Source organism: Miniopterus schreibersii (genome assembly GCF_964146895.1).
Source record: "Miniopterus schreibersii genome assembly, chromosome: 16".
Lineage (NCBI taxonomy): Eukaryota > Metazoa > Chordata > Mammalia > Chiroptera > Miniopteridae > Miniopterus > Miniopterus schreibersii.
Genome location: NC_138116.1, coordinates 27197799 through 27219327, shown reverse-complemented (window position 1 = coordinate 27219327; position 21529 = coordinate 27197799). Strand labels below are relative to the sequence as shown.

The 21529-nt window shown below is 43.5% G+C and overlaps 1 protein-coding gene across 1 annotated transcript in view; it reads right to left on the bottom strand.

The window, feature by feature from the left end:
* The window catches only part of MYO1D (myosin ID), a gene marked incomplete at its 5' end in the record, with an annotated part of 245060 nt that overhangs the window by 187284 nt on the left and 36247 nt on the right, over positions 1–21529 (bottom strand). The window lies entirely within an intron of this gene.

Sequence of the window (21529 nt, the reverse complement as noted above, 5' to 3'; positions counted from 1 at the left end):
TTTTTGGTGCGCGGGACAAAAACCAACGCATTCCGAAGACAAACACGATCATCGGCTCTTCGGCCTTAACCCAGCAGGTCCTGCCCCACTGGTGGAAATAACTAAGTGTCGTCCATGCTCAGGAGTACCAGACAGCAGGACATGACCTAAGAGAGCAAGAATCCGCGGTGGCGCAGAAAAGAGTCAAAAACTAAAAACAGATCAAATACATCAGGAAATGGAAAAAACAAATAATTTTCCCTTTTTTTTTTTTAAGTTCCTAAAGCAGAAATTAAATCATTTTTATTGCTAAATCAAACTGAGAAAGGAATTTGTGTAAGTTGATGGGTTGCCAATTTAAGAAAATAATCTAGTATTTCTTTTTTAAGGGTCACCCCAGCTATGACTGGGAATTCAGGGCTTCACGGACCATGAAGAAAAGCGCTAGCTGCCCTCAGAGAGCAGCTGTCCTCTAGCTCAGCCTCGCTCGTTTAGGCCGGTCAGCAGCTTCTCTACACCCTACGTGTCTGGTAATATTACATTTCAAAGAGTAAAAGAAAAATCTAAGCCTCAGTATTTCCAAATTGTTACTAAGTTCCGCTGAACAAGAACTGAAACTAAACTATGTAATTAAATAGCTAAAACGATTACTATTCTCATTTTTACAATTTCAGGAAATACTTTGTCTCAAGTTTTTCCTTATAATTCATCTAAGCTTAAAAAGTCAAGGGTTTGGCCGGCGCGGCCCACTTGTGCCGAGGGGCCGGGGTGAGGGTCCCCCGGTGCCGCTGGGGCGTCCCGCGGGGCAGGCGGCGAGGAGGCGCCCCGTGGAGGGGAATCAGCTCCATACCAGGGGGCGGAGAAAGTAAGGAAAGGCGTTGAGGGCGATGGGAGCCAGGTTTCTCACACTGCAGAGGGAATGACAGCTATGGAAGGGAGAACGCGAAATGAAACCCCGTGGCGTGGGGCTGAAACGAGGGATATCGGTATGAACTCCTGGTATTTAATATAAACAGACAAAGAAAGAGAAACACCCATATGTGTGTGTGTGTGTGTCCACCACTCCCACCCTGCTCTGTTTGCTGACAAAATCTAAAACAGTGACACAGCAGCAACACCAAGCACGCCTACTACCCAGAGCTTGGCTTCCACATCCCACACCGAGGCTATTTACAGAGAGGCTGGTTTCATCCCTGGGACAGGGAAAGCACAAGATGAGCTGGGAATGTACTGAGTGAAAGTGAGGACGACCGGGGACACGCCCAAAGGATACAGCAGCCAGGCGAAAGGGGCCCCTACTCTCCAAATCTGGGACAAGCAGGTTTGCTTACTTGGGAAAATGAGAATGAATATCATTATTGACTAGTATTTACTTCTGTTTTTTGTGGGTGTGTGGGCTACAGTCTTTACCTTCCAGCCTTTGGGGAGGCCCAGACCATGGATTAGACCAAAGCTAATGTGGGGTTAAATTGACATAAATTTGTCACCACAAATGAAGAAACAGCTCAGATATATGCTCTGTTGACAATATGGTTATCTTTTTTTTTTTTTTTTTTTTAAAGAAAATTTGTTTTTATTGATTTCAGAGACAGGATGGGAGAGGGAGGGGGAGAGAGAGAGAAACATTGATGAGAGAGAAACATCGATCGGCTGCACGCCCTCTGCTGGGGATTAAACCCAAAATCCAGGCATGTGCCCTGACCAGGAATCCAACTGGAGGCCTCCTGGTGCATGGAACTATGCCCATCCACCTGACTCACACCGGCTGGGCTATGGTTACTTTTTAAAAATATCTAGTATGTGGATGCCTACACATCTGCAAATATGTATACACTTTGCTAATAAGGTCCTTCTCTGGATACAGTGAGGCAATGCATTTACTTATGCTTTGAGCGCTTTCTTATGTCAGGTACTAACAATCAGACGCAGAGACAAATCGTTTGGCTGTTCATGCATACAAAAAATATTTTTCTAAGTTGTACTCTTAATATCTACTAGAAGAAAACATTTTTTCCCCCCAGAAAAATAACTTGTAAGATATGGTATCAATTAGGTTGGCTTTAAATGTTCCCGTTCCTCAAATTCTGACTAAAAGATTAATCACTTGGGGAAGAAAAAACATCTTTCTTGCTGTTGACAATCTGTGCTTGAGATTTAGCTTTGACTTTTAAAAATATTTTTATATTGAAATAATTTCAAACATGAAAGTTGTAAGAAGAGCATTGAAAAACTCCCAAATATCCTTCACTCAGATGATTTCAAACATATTTGTCTTACTCTCATACAAATATGTACCTACACACAAATACACACACACAATATTTTATTTATGCAGATTATAATCTACTTTTGAGGTCAACCAACTTCTTTCAGCCACAGAATTATATATCATTTTGTTCTTCAAATGATACACAATTCAAATTAGGAAAGGCAACTGACGGTGCTGGTACGGCTGAAGGTTTTGTTCTGGCGTGGTTTTAGATTTGGTGGGTAAACTGTGCTATTACACATGAGTCCAGTAATCAAACCAAGGTCCCTACGGAAGCCAGGCTGCCAAGGCAGATGAGAGAAGCAGAAAGGACATAGGACCCTAGGACGTGGCGGGGACTGGACACTCGCGTGCCCTGTACAAAGGGAGCAGCTTGTTTAAAATACCGAATAGAGCATTCTTATTTTGAAATGTGGACCAAGTTGTGCCAGAACTTCTGATTTTTCAAGAGAAGCTAGAAATAGTGGAATTTTTATTTATTGATTGATTTGAGAGAGAGTGAGGAAGGGAGGGGGAGAGAGAGAGAGAAAAAAACCCATCGATTTGTTGTTCCGCTTATTCATGCTTTCACGGGTTGATTCTTGTATGTGCCCTGACCAGGAATCAAATGCTCTAACCAAGTGAGCTACCTGGTCAGGGCCTAGAGATAGTGGATTTTTAAGGGATATTATCCTATTTTAAAATGGGACTGATGTTTAAAAATAATAAAACTAGTTTAGGCAATATATATATATGTGTATATATACATATACATATATACACACATATATATATATTCATCTGTAACTTGTATACAGCTCACTGAACACTACCAGCCAGCTGACAGGTGTTCACAGTAACTCCCATTTAATATCTGGTGATGACTAACAGAAAGGTCTGATACCATAAATAGGTAACCGACACTGTAACACTGTGTCAAACAATGGCCCTCCCCCAGGATCCTGGAGTCATTCTCTTGCAGAGGAAGCGAAGCGCTCTAAACGGCACAGCACACATAAGACAGGAAGGTGGGGCTGGCGAGGGCCGGTCCCGAGTTACAGCACCATCTGTGAAACAGAGTTTTTAAGGAACCTCACCGAGGACTCCCACTGATAAAGAATCCAGTTCAGACGCAGCAATTACCAAGGGACCGGTGATGATTCAAAAGAACAAAGACGTTCCTTTTTAATTTTATAAATTTAATTTCTAAAAACAGAACACAAGCAGTGCCAAGCGGGTACTGGAGATAGCGGGGGACCACTCTGTAAAGTATATGGCTGTCTCACCACGACGCTCTATACTTGAAACTAGTAACAAAATCACACTGAGTGTAAACTGTAATTGAAAAAGAAAGTTTTTTACTTTGTTCATTATTTATTTATTTACTTATTTAAAATACGTCTTTATTGATTTCAGAGAGAGGAAGGGAGAGGGGGAGAGAGAGAGAAACATCAGTGATGAGAGAGTCACTGATCGGCTGCCTCCTGCACAGCCCCTCCTGGGGATCGAGCCCACAACCCAGACTCGTGCCCTGACTGGGAATCAAACCTCGATCTCCCAGATCCTAGACTGATGCTCAATGGCTGAGCCACCCTGGCTGGGCTCAAATAAAAATTTTTTTAAAAGAAGACAAGCAAGGAAGTTCCCTTTGCAGTCAAAGGTTGACCTTAAGATTTATGTAGTAAAATCAGTATTGATATAGTACTAATTAGTATGGCTAATATTTGTTTACTTTTGGCTTATAGTTCAATTTATTAATTAATCAAGATGCTACAATTACTCGTAAAATAAAACAGCTGCAATTTATGTTTTTAAACATCTGTCATCGTTTAAGAAATCACTCAAGTCCCACGGTGTGTTCTGTATAAGGCTCTGCCTGGCACCTCTATCCAACTGGCCCGAGTGGCCTCTCTCGCTCCGCTGGCCACTGAGGATGCTAACCTCTCTACAACGTATTTGTCAATGAATCGGATGCTGCGCTGGGGTATCTCTTCTAATACTCTTTAAGCTACTGAATTTTTTATTGCTATTTAATATTTCCAGTGTTCCCACGTTTCTGTAATTCCTAGAACAGTTTACTGCAAGTGCTCCAGCCTGCAAACTGTTTGTTGCTTGGCTGCGGCAAGTACGGAAACAGAGAGCGCTTAGAAACTTTTATGGCAAACTGACATTACAGTGAGCATCCAAGAGCGAGGTCAGTGAACTCATTTTGTCCCACAAAGTGTACACCATTCTGGATACTGTTAAACTCTCACGGTGAGGTCCTCTGTGGTGGAAACTGAGTATCGGTCATACCCAGTAGGACCATGTTACAACGTGTACTACTCAAGACTAGTTTATCAACTCTAACTTAAAAGTACATAAAAATCTCAGAAAACATAAGCATTTATTTATTCTTATTACTTATGTTTACAATCATTTAAATTTTAATAAGGCCTGTTTTTAAGTTTATAGTTGAGCACTCTTAGCTACCCTAGGAGAGTAAACTTTGTAGTATTTATTTTCAATCCAATTTAACTTAATGCCTGATCCTTCACAAAACAAGCTTCACAGACTTTTTCTTTTCCCAAAAAAGACACATCTTTTCAAATGCAGCACTTACTGTGAGCCAAATGATGATGATGGGAGCAGGTCCAGGGAAATCAAGCCCCAAAGAGTCTGCAGTAGGTTTCACTGAGAGGTGTGATTCCCTCCTATACTGAGTCTGGTTTTAGGGCTAAAACCGATGATGAGGTGTGTTACTGGCAGAGATGACTAATAAAATAATAAAACCATCCACATGAGACAGCATGTACACATAAAATATAAAGAGGAAAACGCAAAACCAAAAGAATTCTTTGAAAGAAAAAATACTAACTTAAAAAGACAACATTTACAGGACAGTCGAACCCTGGTCAGGGCAGCCCGTAAGGACATCAAGGTCAGAGCTGGGCTGCTCCAAAGAACCCCCGGCCTTGGACCTGATCCTGGAAAGAGCTATTTCTGAGGCTGAGTGTTTTCTCCCGGGGTTTTAGAGACTCCCCCAGAGTCTCTAACCACATCCTGGTTTTCAGGCTCCATCCAGCTTCAGGGGCTACACTGTCCTCTGAGGGTTGGGTTCGAGAGAGAGAGAAGAGCAGGATTATAAAAGTAACCTTATGCCACTACACCCAAGGGGTAATGCCGTTTGCGTCTTCAATTAGAGTTTAAATGTATCTTCAATGTACATTTCACATATAGCCCATCTGTAGAGGAGAAGGTCCGGCTTGGCGAAAGGGGAGCATTAACTCGTAAAAGCGAACCTTCATGTTAGAAAGAGATTAACATACTTTCTAGATATTTCTCTTAGGAGTAAGGATTAGGTCATCTGTTACCGTATTTTTATAGCTCATTGGGTGTTTGGCTTTCCTAGGCCATACTAGTCAGTTCTTTGGTCACTACGAATGAATTACTTATTTCTTTGCCGGCCCTTGGGTTCCAGCGTGTTCAGGAAAGGGGTGGAGCGGGTAAGTGGCGAATGGCATTTCCCGTGTTGTAACGCTGGCATCGCGGAAGGCTTAACCAAACAACACAAGGGAGCCCACGTACCGGTGGCTTCTGCCCTTCTCTCTACTCTGTACATGTTATAGACACATACACGTGGTAGAGCTTCAAATTAATTTCATTTAAGGAACATTAACAGTTAGTTGTACAACTGAGATTTCCCCAAACTGAATTTTTTTCACCAAGGATTTCATGGAGTCAATTTAAACCGAGTTGGGAAAAAAAACACAAAAACCCACAAAAACAAATATTCATTAATTCTACTGTCGTAATGTCTGTTCATAGAAGGGAGAGAGTAAACGATAGTGTTTAAGGTAAACGCTTTATGGTTAGGTTGAAAATATAAAAAATAATGTGAAAAATATTCAAATAGGGGAGCCTTAGCCTCACTCTCCAGAGGTCCCTGTTGTTAATAACTCTGTATATCCTTTTGGAAAACTTTATGTGCCTTTATCCATGAATACGTATTTATTTTAAAAAATAAAATTATATATAGATGCAAGCATACACACACACACACCATGTAATCTGATCCATACGCTGCTTTTTTCAATACCTTAAATAATATGGGAAAGAGGGTTTGTACCCCAACATTCCATGTGTTCGCCCACATTTCAACCCCTTTTCCCGGTTAGGCGGGGCCGTGTTTAATGGGCACACACACGCCTTGGCCAAAGCACAGAAAAGCCGGCGTGCACACTGCGCCGGAGACGTGCAGCTCCGGGTCCGAGGTGGCCGGGCCGCGCGACCCGAGCAGCGGAGTGCTCAGTGGCTGCCCGGCCCACGGATTCCACAGGAGTGAGAAATAAACCTTTGTTCCATTAGGCTGCTGAGACTTGATGGTTGTTTGCAGCATAAATGACGCTATCCTAATTCAGCAATCTTTCCCCAGGAGCATATCTGCATATCTCATTTTTCTAAACAACAACACAGATAAGTGACAACTGATGGACCAGCCCCCGCTGGTGAACTTGCACGTTGCTCGTAGTTTCGCTATCAGAGCTCTCACTGTTGCTGCGATGCTTTCATTCGCGTAATTTTACATGCAATTTTGCTAATACATATACGGATATTTCTGTGGGGTACATTTCTTGAAGTAGAATTGTCGGGTATAGAACAGTACGTTAAATACTTTTAGTAAGTAAGATGGCCACGGTCAAAATTCAAAAGCTACACAAAAGAATGCAGTAACGTCTCCCTCACACCCGATCCCCCACCTTCCAGGGTTTTCCTCTGACTGTAACCAATGCTATCAATTTCCTATGTCCCGAGAGATTTTAAATACATACGTGCGAAGTTTTATACCTCTTTTGTGTATATGTAAATATGTATACGCACACACACGTGTATATTTAGGGTGAGGGATATTTCTAAATTGCCTCTCAGAGTGCCTCCTTCCCCACACCCTCCTAGGGCTGTTTTTAAAATAAGAGGCACCCATGCTGCGTTTCTGTGCTCAGCAGTAATAGCAAATGCTAATAATGCCTTTTGCATTATATATATATATTTTTTAATATATCTTTATTGATTTCAGAGAGAGAAAGGGAGAGGGAGAGAGAGAGAAACACCAATGATGAGAGAGTCATTGATAGCCTGAGGACCGAGCCCACAACCCGGGCATGTGCCCTGACCGGGAATCGAACCTCCATCTCCCGGATCCTAGGTCGACGCTCAACCGCTGAGCCATGCCAGCCGGGCCTTTCGCATTATCTTAATAGAAGAGGTTCAACTACAATTGTCAGGTGAACGAACAGTCTATGCAGTATTTGCAAACAAACTCACAGCGATCCGGCTGCCCCAAAGGCAGGCCAACACTAGTCACTGCCTCCTCGCCACCTAAGGGCGGAGGGCGGGCTGGGTAAGAGGCGTGAAGGGCAGGCCGGACGAAGCGAGAGCAGTGCGGGGGCCGCGAGGTGTTCGCACATACTGCGGAGAAGCGGCAGGGCGGTGGGAGGAGTGACCTGCACCAGGGGCCCATGTGCAGTGACTGTGTGTGCAGGGCAAGGGGGCAGAGAGGGGAGCGGCGGGCAGCAGGCAGGAGGCCGAGGAAGGAGGGGCTGGGGGCTGTGAGGATGCGGGGCTGGCGCGGGCAACCCCGTGTGGGGTTCAGCGCTCCCCGATTCAGTCGGGGTTGGCTGTCCCGTGTCAGAACGTGCTGAGTGACTTCCCCAGGTAATTTAGGTCTAAAGTGCAAACTGAAAACAAATATTTATCATCACTATTTTTCATATTTACAATTCTGGGGAACTAGAAGGTAAGTCCGTAACTTTTAATATGGCTTTAAATTTGCCTTTAAACATGGCTTTAAAGAACTGTCCGCTTATCGCAATTTCCTGGGCTGGGGGGTAGACTTACTTTGGTGTGAGAGTTTTGTTTTTTGTAATGTAATATAGTTTTTATGGGCCTTTAAAAAAGTGGATCAAATAAATTATTTGGCCCTGTAAATTCTGAATTACTTTTAACAGGTGATGGTTACTTGACGCATACGTTTCCAAAACAACTGGGACACAGCGGGTGAAGCGTGAAGAGAGGGGGCTCCTAAGAAGACGGGGGAAGGCTATCAACCTGGACGGGCCACAAAGGCAGAGGAGGGCCCAAAGGAGACTGGGAAACAGCATCGGGACGAAGGAAGGAACAGGGAGGCGCCCCAGCCCGTTCAGCTCAGTGGTTAGAGCGTCGGCCTGCAGACCAAAGGGTCCGGGGTTCGATTCCGGCCAAGGGCACGTACCTTGGTCGCAGGCTCGACCCCTGGCCCCCGTCGTTGAGGATGCCACAGCGGCCTCTCTCAAACCCACCCCTCTGCTTCGGCCTCGGTCTGACTTCATTTCCGACAGTACCCACTACCCAGGTTTTCCTGACTTCTCTGTGACTCCCAAGTCTTCTTCGTTGCCTCTGACTTACTGTAAACTATTTGTCGCAGACACTGTATGCTCTCTACCCAAAGCCATCCCCCGACCACCTTCCTTGCCAGCAAACCTCTGAGCACCGGGATTATGCACCCTCGGATCACACTTCTTGCTATCAGAGAGAGATAATTCCCTTTGTTGTTTAAGCCGCTTTTATTTGGGTTTTCTGCTACTTGTAGCCAAAGCATCCTGCTACAGAGAAAGGCTGATACGCTGAGTTTTGAACACTGAGTTTGAGTCTACCGTGGACATCCAAGCAGACATAGGATCAAAGAACAGGTGAGGGGAGAGGTGCAGAGGTTCGAGAGTCCGCACAGGAGTGACACGGAGAGTCACAGAAGGGCAGCTGAGGTCACCAGGTGCGATCACGACCGGTGACGTCTAACACGCAGTGCCCTCTAGGTGCCACGCGCCGACCCAAGCGTATTGAAAGACTCATCTCCTTGATCCTCACAACTTTCAACAGTTTCCATTCCCATCTTACATACGGCAGGGATCAGGACTAAGGAGGTTTCGGTAACTTGCCAAAGGTTACCTAGGCTGGGGTGGGAGTGGGACAGTTTAAACCCGGCAGGCTAATGACAGAGCCAACGCGGTTTATGTTACGCCACCTAATGCTTAGGTCATAGGTAGAGAACACAGTGGGGCCATAAATAGCAATATTCAGAGAAGTAGAGACAAACCACAACATTTCTGGGGGGGGGGGGGGACAGCAGCCCTGGCCGGTGTGGCCCAGTTGGCTGGGCTTCGTCCTGGGCACCAAAAGGCTACAGGTTCGATTTCCAGTCCGGGCACATGTCTGGGTTGCAGGTTTGATCCCCGGTAGGGGGTATATGCAGGAGGCAGCCGATGGATGTTTCTCTCTCCCTCTCCCTCCCCCTCTAAAAATCAATTTAAAAAAATATTTTTAACAACAATAAAAATAAAGGAGCAGCTTCAATTGCAGGGAAAAAAAATGAGGCATCACAGTAACAAACTCTGACACTCGGAGCTGGAGAGACAACGCGAGGGCCGGGTCAGGGGCGAGGTCCCGAGCCTGAGGCCGCCTGCGGACTCTGCACAGGACAAGGAGGGGGCTGCCGGAGTGCAGGCTGAGGCTGGACGCCGGCTTCGCCCGCTGCGCAGCGCCGCGTAGGAGCAGCACGTTACCATAGCGCATGTCTCGCCTGAACAAGCACTAAGTCACCAACAAAGAGGAAAAGAGTATTTATTGAGTACGGAAAAAACGCCAAGCACCAGGCTAGGTGGGAACGCCATATGTATGTCGTGTCTTCTAATCCTGACAATAACTTGAACCACCACGGTGACATTATCTTTTCATGGGCACTTTCACCCAGCAAATACAATCTGTAAGTGCGGAGTCACTCACGTCCCTCAGCAGGTCCTATGAGTTCAACCTTCAAAACATATCCAGAGTTCAATCATTTATCCTGTAAGTGGCCTTCGGCACGGATGGTTTCTCAGAATTTGGGAAGATTTCCTGGCACTGACTTTAGTCTTCCTTAGTATAGCCTCAAATGGCACTTCACAGACAAATTGACAAAGACTGGGCTCTGACACATCCTACTCCTCCTCACTGCCCAGGAGGGGTTTATCGTGCTAGGCAATGTGCTAAGGCAGAGACTGTCACCGTTTCCGTCTCACGGCACACATAAACTAATCACTCACATTCCGCGGCACACCAAAAAATATACTTTTTGCTGATCCGACCAAAAAAAACAGGCATGATTCTGATTCGTCCACACCGGATGGCTACTGTTGTGTTGGCTTTTGTTTTATTTTATTATTATTAATATTTGACAATCTAAGGGAAAAGAGATCAGTGCCCCTGACTAAATTTGCATGTTTCAAAAATTCATGCGCAAATTGGTTGAAAATCGCTGTGCTAAGGGCTTAGATCTCACGGTAACCAATATAGTAACGGTCTGAGGTCCCTTCAGAGAGCCCAGGAGGAGATACAGAGAAGTAATCAGGAAAATACAGCGCAATGGCCTCTGGGACAGAGGAAACGCAGGGTGAAACTGGGGTACAAATAAAGGGCAGCTAACCCAGACCTCGGGGATCTGCGAAGGTGGGAAAGAGGCGTGTTCCACCCAGAGGCCACGCGGGAGCAAAGGCTGAGAAGCTTAAGGAAGCCTAAGGCGTATTTAAAGAAAAGTTCAGTGAGGCTGGAGTCCGGAGTCCAGAGCCCAGAGTCCAGAGTCCAGAAAGGACAGCGCAGGTGAAGGGAAGACAAATAGAAAACAAGAGGTGCTCCTCATCGATGGTGCAGGGCCTTGCGAGTCACCTGAAGAAGTTTAGGCTTCGTGCCAAAAGCAAGGGAGAGTCACGAAAGAATTTCAAAGCAAAGGTGCGAGGAGTTGAGGTTTGCATTTCAGAAAGCGACTTCTGGCTACAGCATGGGAGTATTAAGATGGGAGCTGGGGAGACCAGTTAGGAGACAGCCGCATCCAGGGATCCCTCACAGGCATCTAGGCTAGAAAACGGAGACAGTCAGCTTCCAAAGCTATTTAGGAGGCTGAATTTACGGCATCTGGCGACCAATGGGGCCGGAGATGTTGAAGAAAAAGATGAGTCGAGAACAACTAGATCTCCGGCTTGGGGACGAAGGGGAAGGCCGAGCACAGAGCAGCTTTTACTCGGCAGTAAATTTCTCAAGGCAGCAACACTTTTTGGAAAAGTGACCTGCCAGAGTCTCGGTCAGCCCCATAAAAAAATACCTTTGTGTTGACATTTTAAATGTATTCCTTCTCTTTTTCCTACCGCACTTATAAATAAGAGTCGGTGCTCCCTGGATCTGTAAACACAGAATGTGACCTTATAAAACGGTGTGGGAGAAAGAAAGACAAACAAAGGGCCTACTTAATCGGAGTGGCCATCGGTCGGCTGTGTCGGGAAGAGCCAAGTGACTTGGAATAATGAAAGCAAGGCGAAGAATTAACGGACTGTTTTAAATGAAACCATTCTTTCTTCTAAGCGGGACACATTACAAATTAAGACACAAGTTAATCATTCTTGAAAATTTAAATATTTACTCTGGAATCGCTATATGAGCTATTAAACATTGCTTTGGGGCCACGCTAGCTGCAATAACAAACTCCGAGCTTTCAGTGAGTGGCTGGACGCGAGAGGTGTTATTTGTTACGCACACATTAGTCCAAGACAAATGTTTCTGGGCGAGGGAGGGGTTCTTCGTTCCAGGCAGTCATTTAGCGACCAGCCTGACAGAAACCCTTCCATCTGCAACACGTGAATTCCTGGTTACCTTGGCCATTGATAACCAGTGGCCGAAAGGGGGCCCAGAATGGAGACTCACACGCGGGAGGCTTTTATGAGCTAGACCTGGAAGTGGCTAGACCTCAGAAATTCCACTGGCGAGTCCTCAGTCGCATAACACATACAGCCTTCAAGGAAGTGTGTGCCCACAAAGGAGAGGAAACAAATTCTGGTGAATAGTTAGCAGTGCCTGGTGTAGATGGGAAATTCTAAGGACAACACATATAACGTATTCATCTTTGCAAAGCCTAACAGTATCTCTAAGAAAATAGGAATTAAAATACTCGGATATAATTCTGTTGAAAAAATATCTTACGGAAAAAAAACACAGCCTTGTAAGAGATCCATTTTATGGATAAAGTACTGCTAAAAGGTTAATTGCAGAACACATAAACTGAAGGACTGTGAAAAAAACAGAAGCTTTCTAAAATCTTGATTTATAGAAGTTGTTCATTTCAACCTGGATTTTTCTTTATTCACCAGGCAGATACCAAAAATATCATGGAGGCAGAAACTGTTCCAAACTTGTGCTTCACTATGAACCCCGAGTACTATTTCTAAAGTACTACAAAATCCCAGTTAGAGATATTACTCAAATGTTTTACACTTTCATTTGTCAGCTCTTACTCCAATACTTTTGATATAAAGCATAGTTATTATTTCAGGTAGTCCAAGCTCAGGGAAACAAAATCCAAATATGGAGGTCCCTCCCCCCCCCAGAACCAACCTCCGTATTTGTAATTTGTGTCTATGAATGGAAATCTATAAACCCAGAGAGAGTTCCCAATGTATTAATCAGGTTAATACCAGGTGTTATGCTGTGGTAACAAATAAGCCGCTGGAGTCTCAATGGATGAAACACATAAAGGTTTATTTCTTGGTCGTGTAAGTTCAATCCTGGTCAGGTAGTCCTGTGCGTCTTGCAGATCTGCCAACTGAAGCCCATGTGGCCCACCAGGTGCCACGACAAAGGAAGACAGAAATGAAGAGAGCACAGCAGCTCTTAATGACCAAGGCCCCAGAGGGACACGTATCTATCACTTCCGCTCAGAGTTCACTGGCCAGTACTAGTCATGTGGTCCCAACGTGATCAAGATAGGCTAGGAAATGCGGAGCAGTCCATACGAGGTTATTCCATGATGACTGTCTTGGCCTAACCTGTACAGACCATAAATCCCAGTTCGTAGGTACAGTTCCTACTCTGAAAGTTGCATTCTGGCATACCGATCGGCTTCCTGTAATTTTTGTCAGTACCAACAAATCTGATAAGCGAAACAAACAAATACTTCATGTGGGGTGACCTACTAGAAAGGAATGTGATCTGAAGCCCTATCTGAAGTAGCCAGTTGATTCCTCTCAACCTCTCTTAGCCACAACATCCTAAACAAGGAATCCATTCACCCATCAATAATATTCACTGAGGATGTCTATGTGTCTGTCTGGTCCTGAGCTTTGAAATAGTTTTAATAATTCTTTCGGTTTCTCTCCACTTGACTGCTATAACACTATTAAAACTGAATTTTAAAGAATTCGATTTGATCCTAACCAATCAAGTGTGCAGCGGACAGCCAAGTTTGCAACAGACTGCAATTCTTTAGCAATATCTTCAAATATTAGGGGAGGGAAGAACACTGAACACGACTTTTCTTGAAAAATTAGTGATACTATTTATTTGCAAACAGTGAACCATGAGTTAGTTCATTGTTTTATATAAATATATATACAATTTAAATATATATACACATATACATCTACAGTGGTGCCTCGGCTTTTGAACGTAACCTGTTCCGGGAGACTGTCCGAGTTCTGAAACGTTCGAAAACCGAGGGATCCGCAGCCGACAGCTGGGCCTCAGGATCCTGCCCTCAGCGGAAGCCGCGCGGCATGTTCGACTTCCGAGGCGTGTTCCAAAACCGAAGCACTGCCTTCTGGGTTTATGGCGTCCGTAACCCAAAATGCTCGTCAATAGAGACTTTCGAAAACCGAGGTACCACTGTATATGTGTAATTTAAAAAGTGGTCTAAATTGAGTAGATGGATGCTCAATGCAATTGTAGGTATTACAGAAAATTCCTGGGCAGAACATTCAGTCTAAAATTCAATATCAAAACCCTAATCCATCTTTATTATAAAAACAGAATCTAGTCTTTTTTCTTCAAATGCAATACACTCCCATTTGGGAGAATTAAAAAAAAAAAATTTTTTTTAACTAGTATTTTTAGCCCAAAAGAGGAAAGACAAATGGCAAGAGAAGCCACATTGTAAAAACTTTTGGGGTTAGGAAAAATCATCGTTAATTTACTTGCGTAATTTACACAAGTAACTATTTGTGCCTCGGCTTTCTATTTAGTGAGGTACTAGTTTAGAATACTCTCTAAATTCCCTCCCAGGTCAACCTCTTGTGATTCTAAACACACGTGGTACTTTTGTGCCTCCAAATGACAGCCTGTCAAATGTATGCATAATTCTGTCCATAATCACCTAATAATAAATTACACATTATTGTATTTTATAGTCTTATACCACACGTGTACATACACACATACACAATACGTGTACACTGGCACAATTTACATAATAATTGGTGATACACTGCAAACCAAGACTCCCACGAAAATGTCTAGGAACCTTGAAAAATCAATACGGCCCTACGACAAATCATATAGTCTAGGAGAACAAAAATACTTGAAAATCATTCAGCGAGGCAGCGAAGCAGGAGACAACTGTGACTTACTATTTAAAGTTAAATATCGATATAGTGTTATCAAGAAAATAAAAAGCATAGCCGTCTGCTAACTACTTCACAGCAATGTTAGCAGAATGCATAAAAAAACCTATAAACTTTTTGGAAACCCAGAAGATACAGGGACCGAAGCTTCTTTATTCTGCTGTGGACCAGAAGATAACAGCCGTATCAGTCAATGGTTTAGCAACTAAACAACTTGGAACAAGAACGTATCTCTTCATTACAGTCATAAAATGTATGTACATTTTATGCATTTTGAAGCTGATATTTCACGCTCCTAAAATGACTGCAGCTTTAAAAATTGATCTTCTCAGCTAAACACAGGAGTGAACCAATTTCAAGGAAAGTACGCCTCCTCAGCTATAAAAGCCTATAAAGTTACAACTTATTCTTTTAAGTTTGAAGACTTTAAAAAAATTAACCAAAGTAAAAGAGAATTCAAGGAAGAGACTGGTGTTACCTCTTCCTTGCTGTTTCTCTAATCCATTTTCAAGCACTGTAACAACAACGAACACTTACTGAGCGCTACTCTGCCAGGCACTGAGATGACGTTTAATCCCACCACAATCCAATGTATCACATACTTCTTATATTCCAGATAAAGAAACCAAGACTTCAAGAGGTAGTAAGCTCTTGCCCAAGGTCACCCAAGTATTAAAAACAGAACAGCTGAGGCTCACCCAAGCCGTCTATTTCTAGAGCCAGTGCTCTCAACCGCTCCTGCGTCCTGCAAATGCGCTGTAAACAAATATTAGTTACGCCAACGACGAAACTGCCCCAGCAGTCTGTGACCACCCTCCCCGGCAGCACCGGGCCGGGGTACACGTGAGAGCCTCTGTACGGGGGGAACCTGGGCGAAATGTCCAACAGCAGCTCCGGCTCAGTGGGAAGAGTTACCCTGCTATGGAGGCAGGTGTCAGACGGAGGCAAAGCCCACTCTAGCTCACGGATCAACAAGTGAGGCTCCTACGCTTCCGGCCTTCTTTTCAAGAAAGCACATTGGAAAAAAAAACCACATTGAGGGAAAGAAATATAAAAGAAAAGCCTCACTCTTTCCTGGCCTGAGTTTTAGAGGCCATGGAGGCATAATTACACATGCTCTGTAGTCAGAAAGACCTGGGTTCAGATCCTAATTCCACCACTTACGGTATCTTTGAACTCGGGTAAGGAGTTCAGTCTCTCTAAGCCTGTTTTCTCACCCGTAAAGTGAGGGTATTCTACCCCATAAGGTGGTTGTGAGTACTAATGAAACACAGTATGCAGGGGTGGGGCAGAAGGAGGGTCCAGCTTCCTTTATTTCTGAAAAAAAAAGTCATCAGACAAGAAACATTTTAAAATCCTTCCCAGCTATAAAATCTTGCAAAGTTCTGCCTCATTTTCAGTTCAACATGTAAGAGATTAACCAAAATAAAAAAGAATTCTACTGGAGCAGTTGCTTTTTCCTTAAACTGGAATATTTAATAGGACGTGCCCGAGGAAGTGTTTGACCAACAGACAAGGAAGTCGGCCGTCACTGGGAAGTCGCAGCAGCTGGTCATTCGCTTTATTCTGAAAGCCCTGGCTGCTGATAGGATCACAGCACAGGAAAACGTCACGGTGTTGGCCAAAAGAAACCTGCAATGACACAGCAGTAACTCCTCACCATGTAAACACCAGCCTCAACACGGATTCTATCTGGCTAATTGGGCTGCCAGATGCGAGGGCTCCGCCGACTTGGTTATGTCCGGGGAAGTGGGGAGACGAGCAGGGATCCGAGAGGAGTTCTGGGGTGGAAACTGCTGGACCTGGACCTGAGGTGCTGTCTCCTCTCCTTCAGTCCATTGCTCCCTCTGCTTTGATGAGTTTTGGTCCTTTCATAAATCTGACTGCACACGGCTTAGCCACAGCCCCCTCCCCTCTTTTCCCGTACGAGGGGCCTTCAACCTTGATTTTGTGTGTGCGTACATTTGCATTTCTGCAAGGAATTGTCCACGTTTTCATCAGGTCACTCAAGGAAGCAATGACCCCCCCCCCCAAAAGACTAAGAACCAGGACTGCTCTACCTCAGTACACTCCAGCTTTAGTTTCTACGGGTAACTCTCTTAGTCATTCGGTTTCCTAATTCCAAATTCCTAATAGAATAATAATAGTAACGGCCACCACTGACAGGACTTTGAGTATGCGTCAGACACTGTTGTAAAGAGTTTACGTGGGTGAACAATGTTTAATTCTCAAAACAACATTACATAGGGTCTAATATTTTACAGAAAGGAAATTTTGGGCATAATGAACCTTGAACAACTTGCTTAAGGTTATACAACCAGTAACTGGCTGGGCTTGAACTGAAACCTAGGCAATATACAAAGTGGTTGAAACGGGTTGAGTTCAACTCTCTGAATCAAGCCACAGGTTGTGGGTAAGACCGTAGGTTGCCCATCTTTGGATCAAGCCCTGGCCCAGCTGTGGGGAGGTGCGGGTGGAGGAGGGCAGGGGGTCAGATGGCTCCAGCAGAGCCACTTCTCAGCAAGGCCACAGCACAGTGGTTTCTCTTAAAAAGGGTGTAGGTGGTGGGCAGGCAAACTTAATAATTAATGTCTAGTGTAACTATCACTTTCATTGTTTGTCTCCTACATATATTTCAAAATCAACAAACTAACAATTAACTAAAACTTCCGTTTAAGAAATACAAGTAAGAAAAATAAGGAGTGGCCAGGAGCCTGTCACCCCTGATGGACATGGGGCCTCCCTATGGATCCAGGGAGATCAAGTCCTGGCTTACAACTGAACTTTCACAGACAGATCTAAACTCCAACCACCAGCCACGTTAGCTTGGTCCCCAACCCTTAGCCCACACTAATAGCCTATATTGGGTGCATATATGTTTACCAGGGTTATATTCTCTTGTCGGATAATGTAGTGACCTTTTGGTCTCTTGCTATGGCCTTCATTTTGAAGTCTATTTTGTCAGATATGAGTATTGCTACCCCAGCTTTTTTTTTCATTTCCATTTTCATGGAAATTTTTTTTCACCCCTTCACTCTCATCCTGTGTGAGTCTTCTGTTCTGAGGTGGGCCTCTTGTAGATGGCATATATTTGGGTCATGTTTCCTTATCCATTCAGCTACCCTGTGTCTTTTGATTGGAGTATTTAACCCATTTACATTTAAGGTTATTACTGATAGGTACTTATTAAATTCTTTATGCCTATGTTTCTCTCTCTATATATTTCTACTTCTAATTACGGCAGTCCCTTTAACATTTCTTGCAGTGCTGGTTTGGCGGTGATAAACTCCTTTAGCCTTTTTTGGTCTGGGAAGCTGTTTATTTCACCATCTATTTTGAATGATAGCCTTGCTGGATAGAGTAGTCTTGGTTTCAAATCCTTGCTTTGCATTAACCTGAATACGTCCTGCCATTCCCTTCTGGCCTGTAGAACTTCTGATGAGAAGTCAGCTGACAGCCTTATGGGAGCTCCCATGTAGACTGCTTTTCCCTTGCTACCATTTTATTGCTCGTGTTTTTTATCTTTTTTTTCTTCTATCCTTACTAATTTTTTTTTTTGTTTTTTTTTTTTGTTTTTTTTGAGAGAGAGGGGAGAGAGGGGGAGAAACATTGATGTGAGAGCGAAACATCAATCCTCCTGCACGCCCCCTACTGGGGATTGAGCCCATAACCCGGGCATGTGGCCCGACCAGGACCTGAACCAGCAACTTCTGGTGTGTGGGACAATGTCCAACCAACTGAGCCACACCGGCCATAGTTATTAACTATGTTTTTACTAAGGAAAAAAGGGGTAACATTTCATAGCATCAAGAAATAACTCTTGCCAAGTCAGAGCCACACCATGGGTGAAAAGCACATGATCACTAACTGCCAGATACCAGGCAAAGAACAAAACAACATGGAAGAGACTGAAGTGCACTGAAAAACATTTTAAGGCAAGGCCTCAGTGGATGGAGGCGACGTGGAAGCCAGTGATCCAGGTGGCAGGAACCACTTTCCAGAAAGGCTCTGGGCAAGAGCTAATTGTCTTAGTAAGTCAGACTGTTTTTATTCTTCTGTTATTAGGAGAAGACAGGAAACAGGTGTGTATGTCTATGAGTCAATCAGGGGACGACTGGGCTCTTGGCGGTGATATAGCCAAGTTCCAGGGTTCGCTTTAGCTCTGTATTCAGATGCAGGGTAGGGGTACGGATGGGGGGAGAGGAGGGAATATGCAGTGTAAGCCACTGGGAAAAATAAACTACTTCATGTTTAAAATAACAAGAAGGGTGTGAGAGCTACGTTTTGTGCAAAAAGGGCAAGGTGCCACTTCCTCTGCTTTTTTTGTGTGTAAACTTCACAGCATCCCTATGGGCTTGTCTTCTGCATTACTGGTTCTGTTGATTCTGCATTATTATATTCCTGTTTTACCGCTGTGGAAACTGAGGCATGCACCAGCTGGGTAAACGTGCCAGAAGCCCCCCTATCAGTAAATGACGAAGTCAGGACGCACACCTCAGGTCTGACGCCAAGCTCAGGACACCCCGAGCTACACCTCCTCAGTCCCACACGGACAGGAGAAAGTCAGTCAGGAATGAAAATGGAAATGATGGAGGGGAAAAGAAATGCAATGGCAGATGCCAAAATAAACTACAAAACATTTACTTTTAAAATGAGATCTGGAAATAGTAGCAAGCAAGAGCCAACTAAGAGGGAGAAGCTGAGCAGGCACTGGGACAGGGGAGCAGAGAGAGTCGGCATTTTCGAGTAAGGTCTTCTCAGGGCACTTTCACTCCCTTTTGTTGGGCAGGTATTTATCGGAACATCAGACATACCCATTTTCAAACAAATGGATAAAATCATGTGCCCAAATCCAAAATTATGTTTTTCCACGTTGAATTACCTATACACCTCTGCACGAATCCTAGAAACAGGAGCTCTCTGCAAGTCATCCCTGAGGCAGGACCCCAGTTCTCACACTTGCTAGGAGGGGGAACTTGAGTCTCACGTTGTTTAAACAAATGGGGAAATAAGGAAAGAGACAGAGGCACAGACACAATGGAATAAATAAATAAAAATGACCGGCACAGGACCTATTATAAAAGGTCTCTCCACCCCCCTTATCGTTAATCAAGTAAACATTTCTTCCAAGAATAAAAGAGCTGACCTAATAGGTTCAGTCATTTTAATAAGATAGCATCAATTTTTTCAGGTAATTGAAGCTTAGCCCTAGAGTCATACCTACATTAGAGGGGAAAAGAGCACCAGGGAAGGCCTGAGACAGTCAGTCTCCTATGAGAAAGTGAATCACTTACTTACAATATCTATTTTAGCTTTTGCATGAAATTGATTTTACTTTTCGCCTCAACTGTGTTCTGAATAACTGGGGTGAGGAGAGAAAGCATTAACACTTAAATCAAAGCAAAATTCCTGCATCCATTGAAAAGGGCATTTATCACAATACAATTATCATTAAATATAATATTAAAAATATCTAAAAGCATAGGCCCCCCCAGGAGCTGCTATCACTGGATGAAAGTGGGGATGGCTGAAAACATGACTTTGAAATACAGTGGAGCATGAAGCTGACAGAAATAATGCTACAGAGTCACTATCTATTGACCTAAAAATGTTTTAAAAAACAGTAAGTGAAAGAAACCTTTGTACTTATTTATGGTATGAATCCATTTTTATTTTTTAAAATCATGTAGGCACTTATCTTACTTATAATAGCTGCATTTATATGTAGAAAAATAGTATGGGCAGATAAATACAACATATTAAGAATGATTATCACTAAGTGGAGTAATTACAGTTTTTTTTCTTTTCCTAACATGCACTTTCTGATTTTTCCACAGCAAAATTAAAAGGTTTTAAGTGATGCATGAGGTATGTGAATGCAAAAAAAAGGGAAAGGTGAGGTTTTTATAAATATATTACTGACTTGTGATCAACAGAAGAAACAGTGTCGCAGATTAAAAAGAAAACAGAATTCAGCACAGTACTAAGAAGCAATTTTCATAATGTGCTATTCCAATCAGAAAAATGCTTTCAAAATTCTGCTAAGAGAATGACATTTTTTTCAAAGCACATAATATTCACTTGGAGGAAAAAGAAACAGCTTTTTGATATTTTTTGCTGTGTTAGGCCATGCTGAGGCTTAGCTGCAGGAAGCCTATGAAAAATACCCTCTACTAATGGTACCCAGATAAATGCTCAAAAAAGGAATTTATTTCACTTTTGTTCTGATTTGTGAACACTACTTAGGAGAACCCATGCTGACAGAGCATTACGTGCTTTCACATAATGAAATAATAATCCCATTAAAATATATGTTTAAAGAGGCTTCCACTAACTTGTTTTGAAAAATGAAGGCTTAGTATCGATTACAAAGTAACACATGCTCAAATCTAAATAAACAAGGTGAAAACAATGTAATTATTAATGCAACGCAAAGTAATAACCGAACTATGTGCGGAAAAAATACTGTGTTGTATTTATTAACTCAATTTGTGCCCCAGAGAATTTGATTACTTTTCTACACACTTATGTTGCGGTACTTGAACTTAGGTTTACATGTCATTCTTACACAGATATTTAGACAAGTTCATACTGACCTGCTACTTTTTTTAAAAATAGATCTTTATTGATTTCAGAGAGAGGAAAGATGAGGGAGAGAGAGAGACAGAAACATCAATGATGAGAGAGTCACTGATCGAGCCCACCACCCGGGCATGTGCCCTGACCGGGACTCGAACCCTGATCGCCTGAATCCTAGGTCGACGCTCAACTGCTGAGCCACGCCCGGCCGGGCCTCACCTGCCACTTTCTTTTCCTGAAAGTCGAACTGCCCGACAGGTAACTAGGCACGCCTTTGCCATTACACACAAGT